This window comes from Cherax quadricarinatus, unplaced genomic scaffold, assembly GCF_038502225.1.
Source record: "Cherax quadricarinatus isolate ZL_2023a unplaced genomic scaffold, ASM3850222v1 Contig1614, whole genome shotgun sequence".
In the NCBI taxonomy this organism is placed as follows: domain Eukaryota; kingdom Metazoa; phylum Arthropoda; class Malacostraca; order Decapoda; family Parastacidae; genus Cherax; species Cherax quadricarinatus.
The window spans coordinates 28,927-41,934 of NW_027196640.1; the positions used below are offsets into that span (position 1 = coordinate 28,927).

Consider the following 13,008-nt stretch of genomic DNA (forward strand, 5'->3'; position numbering starts at 1 on the left):
CATACCAAGTTGGGGGTGGTACTGCAATCTATTACTCTAACCAACTATCTTGTATTAGCACTAATTGCTTTAGTGATGAATATGGGGAATACATTTTTGCTAATTTTACTGTAAAAAACCTTAAGACGCCTATAACAATCGGTGCCATATACCGGATACTCCACACAAACAACCCAAACTTCAGTGAGAATCTAAAGTCACTAATAACAAACAGACAAATGAACAAGCACCACCTTCTCTTAGCTGGAGACTTCAATTTCAACCTTGGCCTACCAGATGATCAGACTGTAGCTGATTTCATCAACAATATGAACAACACACTTCTTATACCAACATTAACTAAACCAACAAGGCTGACTGAGACAAGTGCAACCATAATAGACCACATATGGACCAATATACTAGCCCCCCTTAAATCAGGGATAATCACAGACAGCACTACTGACCACTACCCAACCTTCCACTTAACAAACATTAGTAAGCCACCACTCGAATACAACAAAGTTTCATTTAGACTCCATGACGAGGCCTCAATAAGGAATTTCACAGCAGATCTAGAGACTGTTGACTGGCCTACAGAATTCTCCAATGCCAATGGTATTGACGATTGGACAGACATTTTTCTTAACAATATACTTAGACTATACAACAAACATTGTCCTATAAAAACGAAACAGATCACGAATAAACGGCTTGGTTGCCCATGGCTAACCAGCAGCATTCTGAAATCCATTGATTAGAAACACCAATATGAAAAGCAATATAGACAGGGCTTAATACACAAAGGTATTCTTAAACAATTCAACAGCTCTCACCAAATTAACAAAGAAAGCCAAACAACTGTACTACTCCAGCAGATTCACTGACACAAGAGGAGATATAAAAAAGACCTGGAAAACACTTTCCCAGATTCTGGGGACCCACAAACTGAAAAAAAAACAAGAATATTGTTCTAACTAAACCTCATGAAACACCACTGCATCCCACTGATACAGCTAACAAGATAAACGACTTCTTCTCAAACACATAGGCTCTAATCTCGCCAGTAAAATCCACGTACCAATGTCTGTGCCGGGGACTACCTAGATGAGAGTTTCCCAAATTCCTTCTGTCTTGTACCAATTGAGCCCACGGAAGTCACCGCGATCATAAAGTCACTTAAAAATAACTCGGGGAATCTGTCTCAAGTCCCACCATTATTGTACAAGCGAGCAGCCCATGTCCTTTCGCCTGCTATTCATTACTTTTTAACAAGTCACTAGAAACTAGCACTTTCCCGACACTACTCAAGACAGCAAAGGTTACACCAATTCATAAAGGTGGTGACCCTACAGACGTAAACAACTATAGGCCAATATCAAACTTACCATTGCTATCCAAAATCTTTGAGAAACTCGTGCACAGAAGACTATATTCATTTATAACATCACAAAACGTACTCAGTCCCTGCCAATTTGGATTCAGGAAAAATAAAAGCACTAATGATGCAATTATAAAAATGCTAGACCTGCTTTACACAGCATTGGAAAATAAGGAATATCCGCTAGGAATTTTTATTGACCTAAGAAAAGCATTTGACAGAGTAGACCACGGCATCCTACTCCAAAAACTTGACCACTATGGTATAAGAGGCCATGCACTTGCATATTTTAAATCCTACCTTTCTAATAGGTATCAGTATGTCACCATTAAAAACACAGCCTCATCAATATGGCCACTTGATACTGGAGTTCTGCAGGGAAGTGTCCTTGGACCTCTGCTCTTCCTCATTTACATCAATGATCTTCCAAACATATCCCAACACCTGAAACCCATTCTTTGCTGACGACACGACTTATGTCATCTCCCACCCTAATCTTGCCACCCTCAACACCATTGTTAACGAGGAGCTGCTCAAAATATCGACTTGGATGACAGCCAATAAACTTACACTTAACACTGGCAAAACCTACTATATTATGTTTGGTAGCAGAGCAGGTGTTGAGCAACTTAACATTAAGATCGACAACACTCTAGTTGCCAGACATAATGAGGGCAAATTCCTTGGCCTATACCTCGACAACAACCTAAATTTCAGCACCCATATCCAACACATAACAAAAAAAGTATCCAAAACGGTGGGGATCCTCTCCAAGATACGATACTACGTGCCGTAAACTGCCCTTCTCACACTATACCATTCACTTATATATCCATACCTCACCTATGCTATCTGTGCTTGGGGTTCAACTGCAGCAACACACCTAAAGCCAATAATAACCCATCAAAAAGCCACAGTAAGAATAATCACTAAATCCCATCCCTGGCAACACCCCCCCCTCCCCCCTCTTCATAGATCTAAACTTACTCCCTGTTCAGAACATCCACACTTACTACTGTGCAATCTACATCTACAGGACCTTAAATTCCAATATTAACCTTGACGTAAAACGCTTTCTTGATGGTTGTGACAGGATCCACAGGCATAACACCAGACAAACATCTCTATGACATTCCCCGTGTTCGACTAAACCTTTACGAAAATTCAATGTATTTCAAAAGACCTAAAATCTGGAACACCCTACCTGAAAACTCTAGAACTGCAAACACATTCATCACTTTCAAAACTACAGTTAGAAAACATCTTATCTCCCTGATACACCCCGACAACTAACTACATGATAACCACCTGGTGGTTCACAATTACACTCACTCACCCACTGACCAGAAACCCAGAAATACTAATCTTAATCTTAAAATAATAAATCCTAACTAGTCATAAGTTTGCCTATGATACTCCAATATAGACACTTTGTATTGTGCCAAAACAAAAGCATTCACATTGCTAAACTCACAAATTATGATGTAGTCACTTAGCCTTAATACCATAATCTGTAAGGATAATGTTAAGAATTAATCTAAGTCTGCCCGAAATGCCTAGCCATGCTAGGTGTCCTAGTGGCCCCCTCTGTAATTAGTATTTTATAACATGTAAACCACACAATACCCAAAACCTGTAAACCCCACATTGTAACTCTTATAGAGAATAAACTTGAATTGAATTTAATTGAATTGAAATATAATTGAATCTAGATTAATAAGATGAGCGTTGATTATAATATGAATATAAATTCAGGGTTTTATAAATTAGATGTTGTATAGTCCTTGTGGCTTAGCGCTTCTTTTTGATAATAATAATAATAATAATAATAATAATAATAATAATAATAATAATAATAATAATATAAATTAGATTTGTGTATAATGAATAGCATTGAAGAGAATTATAAATTATATTCACAAAACTCCTCTTCCCCTGACAAGTCAGTGTTAGAAAAAAAATATCTTGATGTTTGACCTGACTAAAAACTTCACAACATTCCCACGCTCAGTGAGTAGTGTCATATGTGTGAGGTCATATCTCAGCTTTATAAACATTACGAACATACATGCATGCAATTTATATATGTACGAATGTATGTAATATTTATATACTATTTATAAATGTGCATGTATATATGTAAATATGTCTAACAACAGTATCACCATTACTACTGTCACAATCTCCATTACTACCACCAGCTACACCACCACCATCATCACAACCATCACCACCAAACTACCACCTTCACCACTAATTGTCACCATCCTCAGAACCATCATTAAAAGAAGAAAATAATAATATTCTACTATATCACTGTGTATTACTACTAACAGTAATAATCAATCATTTTTGTTATAGTTACCCCGACAATAGATGTCAAAGAAAGCGAGATCAGAAACGTGTAGGGTAAACACTTAATTTTTCTTTATATGATTAACTCTGAAAGTTTTTATACAAGAAAATCTACAAATATTTTACATACAACAGTACAAAAATGGTAAAATGGTTTTGAGGGACTCAACGACAATAGATTATGTAAATTAACCAAGGATAACCCTCCAAAAAGTTATATTATGAGACGTTTATTGTTGATCTTTAATGCCATAAGTTGCTGAAGTAGAGGAAGACGAACATGAAGATGAAGAAAAAAACCATGAAGAAAAAGAGGATAACTATGAAGAAAAAGAAGATAACTATGAAGAAAAAGAAGATAACTATGAAGAAAAAGAAGATAACTATGAAGAAAAAGAAGATAACTATGAAGAAAAAGAAGATAACTATGAAGAAAAAGAAGTAAGCTCCACTTTCTTGGATTGCCTGCCCCCATCTCATCTGCGACTTCTTGACAGAGTAGAGAACAGAGCAAGACGCCTCAGCTCTCGCCTGGACCCATCCTGGGTAGATCTGTCATTTTAGCAGAGCCTTCAACACAGGAGGGATGTGGGTGGCCTTACTGTTAGGTACAAGGCCAATATTTTCAAAGTACCACACTTGGCTCCACTCCGAGGACAGCGAGAGGTGAGTTTTTACACAACAAGACGGACAGCAAGCAGCAACTTCACTCTGGTTGTATCCTCCAGAACATCACTTCATCTGAGATCATTTATTCCCAGGATGACTCGAGTCTGGAACATGTTCGTACAGCATTATGATATTAACGAAATAAAATCAGTTGATCATATGAAATTGCTGGCCCACAGATCGCTCCAACTTCATCCTGTTCCCTACTTGTATGTTTCATAATAAATTGGCTTTTAAATGAGCTGATGTAGGTAACAGCTCTTAACTTGTAAATAATATTGGGAATTCTTAACTTAACCTTGTAAAACCCTGTGCAAAAAGAGCAATAAATAGAAGAAAAAAAATACGACGGAGTAAAGCTTTTATTTTTAATTTTAACCTGGAGTGTTATTAACCAAGATAACACAAACCAGGCAGTGTTGCTTATTCAATTGGTAAGTTTTTATATAGGCCACATATATATTCGGAAACTTTTACAATGGTTTTATATATCAGATTATGAAGACTAATCTAGGATAACCAAATAAAGTTCCTGAAATGAAGCAAATCTGCTCCTCCAGTCATACATATATTAGCGTATGATAAATATTCGGTGTGGACATTTCAGAACTCTCTTTAATGTGTATATCTACATTATTTTCCTTTGTCCTGCATTAATACTGTATACAGATAATTTCTGTATCCAGGTGTAGTGAATAAATAAGCAGTGTAACGAATACATAAATATGCAGTGCAGTGAATAAATGCGCAGTAGAACGAAGGAATGAGTGTGTAATATCAATAAATCATTATTATTTTATTGACACATGTTCAGAACAGGGCTTAATTAATTGAAAATGTGTTAGGATATGAAGATTTAGCCTACAGTTGTATTATTTCATTATCCTGTATCGGTTTAATACTCTAGTTATAGTTTACTGCAATAACATATATTAATATTAATAAAAGAGGATACATTGCCTTAAGCCATTGTTAAGAGTTTTAGAAATATGTTATTATAAGGAATGGTCTGCAAAGTTCAAAATTTGCAAGGAGGCAAAGATCAAATTGTTGGTAAACAAAGGCATAGCCTCATACAGTCTGCTTTTTTGGGGAGGCAGTATTTTCCTCCAGCTGCTAAAATGGTTTAGCAGCTGCAAGGTACCCCAGAGAATTGTCAGCAGTGTAGTAAATAAGCTGCTGTGTCCGTTGAATTTTCCTTGTGGGAGCCGCAGTACTGCCAAAGGTTAAGCTTTCTATATACAATAAAGTATGCTGTTTATACAGAAATGGGTAACGAGTGAATGTTGAAAGCCCATACTCATGCAGAGCATAATGGAAAAAGACAAAACAAAAATAATGTTCGAGCATGAGGACTGTAATAATGTTGGTAGAATTATCAACAATATGCAAAGTAGAAGGACACAAGTGCAACTAATATGACATTTTTATTGTGGCAACGTTTCGCTCTCCAGGAGCCTTGTCAAACCGTAACGGTTTGACAAAGCTCCTGGAGAGCGAAACGTTGCCACAATAAAAATGTCACATTAGTTGCACTTATGTCCGTTTGCTGAGCATGAGGATGTAGTACCATTGTCGAGGGGACGCTCACTCAGAAGGAACTTCGTTGTCAACTGGGAATCAGGGAAGAACCCCAAAGTGCTTGACTGTAATAAGATCTGATGATGGTAGATAAAATGTTTGTCAGGAAACAGGACAAATGTTTCCTGACTCGGGTCTTAGTCATATGATGACCCACAGCTGGAGCTTTTGGTCATCTTACCGAGGCCTTCCGCTGGCTTACCGGTCCACCCCATTAAAAAATATGGTTAATATTACAATCATTTTATACTATACCAAATCTGATGTATGACCAGTGTTATGGCAGACCACCTGCTGAGAGACAACTATAGTATTTTAATGGTTTCTGGTGTGATTTTGTGTAGTGTTCTCCTGGTTGGCTAATATATGTACCATTGTTTGACCTCTGTGTCTTCTTTTGATTTACCAGCAGTGTATATTTTTTATGTATGAAATTAGGGAGCATAATGCAGGTTTATTTTATATTACCCGGCAAGATTCAATATTTTATGTGGGTAACTCTTGAGGATATATTACCAGGGTTTTAAGTGTAATGATTTCATACATTTGTTTGTGCCAAATATAATCCTTAAAGTATCTGTTTCATTTATTAAATTGTAACACTTATTGCATATGTGGAAAATAATTTCCCAAAATAATGCTGTATATTTTTATAATGTAAATATACCTGATTAATACATTACTATTGCTCTAAAGTGTATTTTAAAGAAGAGAACCGACAGGGAAGCTCTGCGCCTCTGCTGACGAGCATGGAAGAAACGCCATTGTTTTGAATGTGGTAAAAGCACGTTAGTGAAATGTGCATAAATTTTCGTCGCTCTAGGGGTTATATTGGGCTTAAAACATGTCAAATAGGAGCCGAAATTGTTAGATTTGCAGTCTTGCATAACGTGAGCATTAAGCAGATAGACAGGACAGCTTTGGAGCCCCAGCTAAGTTGTCTATTTATGTTGGAATTCTGGCCAGTATTTTCTTCATATTTAGGCAGGGGTTTGTGTAGGATACACCAAATAATCTCAAGACAAATTGGTGAATGTTATGATTATAAATTCTCCTTCTGTTACATAAATGTGTATATGTATTCACATTTTAGATTTAATATACAGTCCACATATTTATATTAATGTTTTTACCAGAATTCCTGGTGATGTATATTTCATTTGAAATTAATATAGGTGTAGAGTTACTTGTGGAGAGATAGATTATCGTAGGTATCGAAGGAGGACACTTTTGCGACCTAGGTGTCCTAAAATTCCTACTTGTGTCTGTAACCTTAATAAAGAATAATTATCTTTGTTACTATTTACTGGTATGTATCTTATGAGTTACATCCAGGTAAATTTAATTTTCCACAGCATATTTACGTTTATCCTTGACCCAAGTGTACTGGGTCCACGGAAGTAGTCACTTTGTTATTTTTTTCTCCTGGATGGGCAGCGCTATATCACTTGTTTAGTTTAGCTCTTAGTTATGACTGTAATAATAATTTTAATTCTTCTGGAAGAGCAAAAAATGTAATAGAAAGCCTACTGCTCTACCTAAGGCCTGCACTACCCTAAGGGCCCATACCTATCAGAATTAATACATTAATGTAAAGGACCCCAATGGAAATAAGTCACTCTTGACTTTTTCTGGGTTATCCCAGGTTCTCTACACATGCTGCTATGTATGATAATCTATGTAACTGTATCTGTGTATACCTGAATAAATTTACTTATGTACTAAATGTCCTATATGACTCCCACTAGGCTTCTCTGCTTTAGCCCACATTCTTTTCTAATGCTTCTGCAAGAACTCTATGCTTTTTTTTTTAATCTACTAACGCTAATAAGAGCAGGTGGTGGTAGCTTATAATCTTAAATGAGGTAATTACCCCATTTTCTCTCTAGTTCTCCCTAGTTTTTTCTTTACCCCGTCTTCAGCTTGCAGGATAGTCACTATGGTTATATACGATGACCAAAACGCAGATTGGAATTGTGGTGTCCAATGCATTTCATTATCCTACCGGCACAAGTTACAGTAGTGCATAAAGTATTACAACGTATTATTAAGGGTCAGTATCAGTGTTCAATGGAATATAGAAATAGATAAGTAGATCATGGGAATTTTGAACAAATTGATTGAACTGATCTAATTAGACATACACGAAGTTAGAATTTGAGCAATAATAATTTTATCACCAAGAGGAGCATAAACTGTTCCTTAACCCAGAAACTCGGGCTAACATAGCTGACCACAATGTATTTGTCACCAAACGTAATATCATGTTGGTCCCACTTACACAGGAAAAAAATTTAAGATGAATTAATGCAACAAATGCAGAGTTCAAGGTTGTCAAGATATTTAAAATTAAAGGAGAAAAAGGCACATATACAACAATCAAAGCGACATTTGAAGGTGTAGTACACACCATTAATGTGTAAAAGACTCGGTCTTTTTTTCCTAAGGATTTTTCTTAAGGATTACAAAACAAAACATTATGAAGTTACATAATGCTTTAAATGTTTCTGCCTGAAATGAAAGCGATTCTTCAAAGATAATGAGCAGACAGACAACAAACCTAGAAAACGTAGCCAGTTAGAATTAAACTTCAGAAATTCCCATCACTCTGACATATATACACTACCTGGAACAACAAACTTATCACTGATAAGACCAATGTACAGGTACAAGACTCAGCAGGCCCCTCCTAAACACAATAATCTAACATCTTGCCTTGGCCAGACTCGCTCACAAATAGTTCAAGTGTAATTACCCATGCTGAGATACTGGTGCAAACTTAGCTAGCAATAAAAGGAAAAGTAACAGGCGTAAGCAAAGGCAATTACGTCTGTATAATCCTAAGGGTTTAGCGCTCCTCCATGATTATAATAATAATACATCTGGATAATGAATAAACTATTAGAATCTATTGACATGCCCCCTGTCATTCTAACAGACGTAATCAAAGAAATAAACGCATATTCCTCAAGACTGGAAAAAAACTTAGATATATAACCCTTCAAGGAAGGTTCCTTGATGTTGGTGAGGGGCTCTTGATTTAGGGAATTGGATCTGTGCTCCAGTTCCCCGAATTAAGCCTGAATGCCTTCCACATCCCCCCCCCCCAGGCGCTGTATAATCCTCCGGGTTTAGCGCTTCCCCCTTGATTATAATAATAATAATTAGATATATAATCCACTGGGGTGATTCAGAAAACTTGGAAAGGCACTCTATATTAAGAAGAAAAAGTGGCTCACCAAATACTCGTCCTTAATAACAAATCAGTAATTACTCTTTCTCACTTGAGAAATTTGGAAGGTAGATATCACTGCTCACATGGAAGATCACCCGGAGGATTCGGAACACTGTAACGTTGCAGCTCTCCTGGACACAAAATACTGAATTTAGAAGAATAAAAAACCCAACGGGAATAAACGATGATACAGTAATGTTTCGGTTGTAGACTTGCAGATTAACGGAACACAGAATTTTGTAAACACTTGAAAAAATTAAACGAGTACTCTTAATCCTATATTAAGAAAAGCTAATAAACTTTACTAAAAAAGTACACAAAAGGAAGCTGCTAAATTATACACATATGTATTAAGTTATCAAAATAGGTGGTACTGTCCTGCAAGCCTATTGTGAATTAATATTATTATGTGAGCAAATTACCAGCATGTGGTTTACAGGGCATTATCTAAATTATTACCTGCAAGTATTTTGGGTGAGGTAAGTGGGACTTTAGTCACAGCAGGCAGCTGAACTGTAACTCCCTCGATGCTCACTTCTTCACCACTCAAAAAACTAGACCTGACATTAAGTTAATAATTATAATATTAAAACCAGCTACCCTGGTAAATTAAAGTTGTGTGGGCTGTACATGATTAGGCTTGCTGGGTACACAACATAATTATACATAAATTATTAGTGTTATTGGAAAGGAAATTCTTATTAACACTTATCATTTAATTACTGGATCATAACTATTTTATGGAAAAAAAACACCCTAATGCTACCTCTACAGCTAGGATTTACGATTTCCAACGCAGAATCCACTGTACTTTATAGATAAGCGTCACTTAGCTAAGGGGTGTTGTTGGGAAGGATTCATTGAAGTCCTCTATTTTTTCGTCCTGGTTGCCGAGTTGTAAGGACTTTCCACACAATTTATCCCAATTCTTCAACAGGAACGTGTCAGCAATTTCTGAATTATAGATTGGGGCCGACATACACTAATTGACCTTCAAGAATGCCTGATTACATTACACAATTCAGTCCAGTGCTCACACATTAAATTCAATACGGCGTCTCTGCAGCGTCACTCCCCCCGGCTCTTCTCCGTACCCCCTCACTCGAAATTTCTAGAAGGATCGAAATAGTATCACATTTTAATATACAATTATTATATTATTCGTTTATATATTCTACATTTAGGAAATTATGTAAAAAAAAATCCACATAACCAATGTAAGGTCTTTTCATAATAAATGCACTTTAGAAACAGAATTAGGCTATCTCTACCCTAACATAATTCCTTTTAATGAAACAGAGTCCGGAAGGGAACAATTATCAGGTTATTCGGGTACCTAACACTGGAAAAAATCTAGATATTCACTAAGTGGTTTACTTATTCTGGTGAAGAGGAATGCTGAAGCGTCTTCACGCAAATTGATGCAATTATTATATAAATATTTTATTATTTTATTTAATATTATATTGCTATAATACTATAAAGCAAAATATCATGCTTTATAGTATATTTGTCTTATATATTTAGCTACACAGATAAATAGGCTTTACCACATTAATTATACGTTCTGTTCTGGCAATTTCAAGAGTTTTGATTAGTTCTCCACACTACTTGTTCACTTGTTTGCTTTCCGGGATGTGAGGCAAGCCAGGAAAGTATCACCTGCAGCCGCTGCTTCAGTAGAACTCTTCTTGGGTGGACATCATCGAGGCAGCTCTTCTCTCCAGTGTCATGTAGACTCGGCTTTCTGGTGGAGTATGGATTTGTTAGTGAGCCGGGACATACTTCTCGTGCTCTGTGCAAATTTATTCAGAGCCTTATTTTTTAAATATTCTGCTTGTGTGTTGTGAGACAAAATGCTTCATATGCAGACTAGACTTACCTTGTTCTGGCTGGCATCTACACACAGTCGTAGTCGGAGTCTGGAAGATGCTGAGCTAAGATTCAATAATTTGGGAGTATTTTTGCCTTCTATGGAGGACTTGTCGATTGCCCTCAGGATTGTTTCTACGTCTCCTTCCTTGTATGGTGCTGTGCTGCTCACGGCTGCTTTATACATTTTGCTGTTTGATGAACTGGACGCTCTACTGTTAAGCAAGCTGTGCTTATTGCCTCTGTTGGTCGAAAGTTAGTCTAGGGGTTTGTTGTTTAGTCAGTCACGTTCCATGTTGAGTCTTGCCGAGCATGCTACATATACATACATTACTTATCCTAGTACTTTAAAGTACAGTGAAGTACAGTAACGTACCGGATGGTACAGTTTATATTTAAGAGTATATTATTGTATAATATTCTAGGTAAAGAGCAAAAAGCACACTAAATATAATGTACAGAAATACTGAATTTTCCTAATAATAAATTACAGAAGCTATTTATCAAGTAGTGCGCAGGAGCCTAATTCCAGCATCTTTAATTTTGATTGCAAATATCGTTATCTCTAGACAAACCTTTTGTTTAATTAAGTTCTCAAAATTTTTATTAGTAATTACTTATTCGGTTTTAATCCCAGGTAAACCCAAAAGCGCTATATCAACTTTAAAGTGGTACAGGGTAATCGGGCCAGAATAACTAGCAACTACAAACTGTTAAAATACTAGAAACAGGCTAGATGCTAGAGGGGCATTAAGAGGTTGACTTAGTATCCTCTGGTAGATGTTAGTGCCAATAAATGTCGCATTGTAATAGTTACCAAATTAACAGTAAAAGTAATGACTTAGCATGGACCCCTCATAATTTGTACATCTTATCTCCCACCAAGACAAAACTATATCCCATCCATTCCTATTCAAAAGATTCAGAGCAAGAACCTATATTAACTGGGGGTTTAGCGCTTCTTTTTTATTATAATAATAATAATAATAATACTATATTAACTGGGGATTTCAACACCCATCATCCCGTCCTATAAAACTGACACAATCAACTAAGTAACGGAATTCAAGGACAACTATTATAAGAGCTGGAAACCTTAATTTCAGCGCCCATGCTTTAAAAATTATAGAGGAACAGTTGGAGCACCTAACATACTGCTCACCAACAGACTGCAACCTATTTTACTGCAGTCTCTCAGAAGGTAGTGATTTAAGGATTCCACAACATCCCAGTAATACTCTAATTACAAACCAAGCCATTCCGATTTTCTATAACTCCTAGACCGAATACCTGACCCAAAAGTAATTAGCAATTAGTTTACCTGGAGTTTACCTGGAGAGAGTTCCGGGGGTCAACGCCCCCGCGGCCCGGTCTGTGACCAGGCCTCATGGTCTGAAAGTCATTTTCTCATAACGCCCATCACGTTCAGGAAGTTGGAGAGGTCATTCATCGGAGTAAAGATAAAGTATCAGTAATAAATTAGTGAGCTGGATATAAATTTTATTCAAAATAATTATTGCAATTGCAATAGGCTCCCTCCCAAATATATTCAAAGAAGTTAAGATGATTTACATACCCAAGCCTCATAAGATCCATCATGTTCCAAACAACTACATAGACCCATCTCACTTCTGGAAACAAGTAAATTGTTTGAGAAAATTATACCATACAGAATAAACTACTACATAGAATGCACTCACCTCTTTAACGAAGAATATACCTCCACTTCTTTAATGAAGAATATACCCCCACCTTTTTAACGAAGAATATAACCCAACCTCTTTAACGAAGAATATAACCCCACCTTTTTAACGAAGAATATAACCCAACCTCTTTAACGAAGAATATAACCCCACCTCTTTAACGAAGAATATAACCCCACCTCTTTAACGAAGAATATAACCCCACCTCTTTAACGAAGAATATAACCCCACCT

The 13,008-nt window shown here is 36.5% G+C and overlaps 1 long non-coding RNA gene across 1 annotated transcript; it reads right to left on the reverse strand.

The window, feature by feature from the left end:
• Positions 1-9,255: 9,255 nt before the first annotated feature.
• Positions 9,256-11,378, reverse strand: LOC128703366 (uncharacterized). The gene is made up of 3 exons (XR_011391347.1): positions 11,083-11,378; positions 10,751-10,947; positions 9,256-10,311 (listed from the first exon to the last, which is right to left on the reverse strand). It is a non-coding gene; the product is annotated as an uncharacterized lncRNA (long non-coding RNA).
• Positions 11,379-13,008: the final 1,630 nt, after the last annotated feature.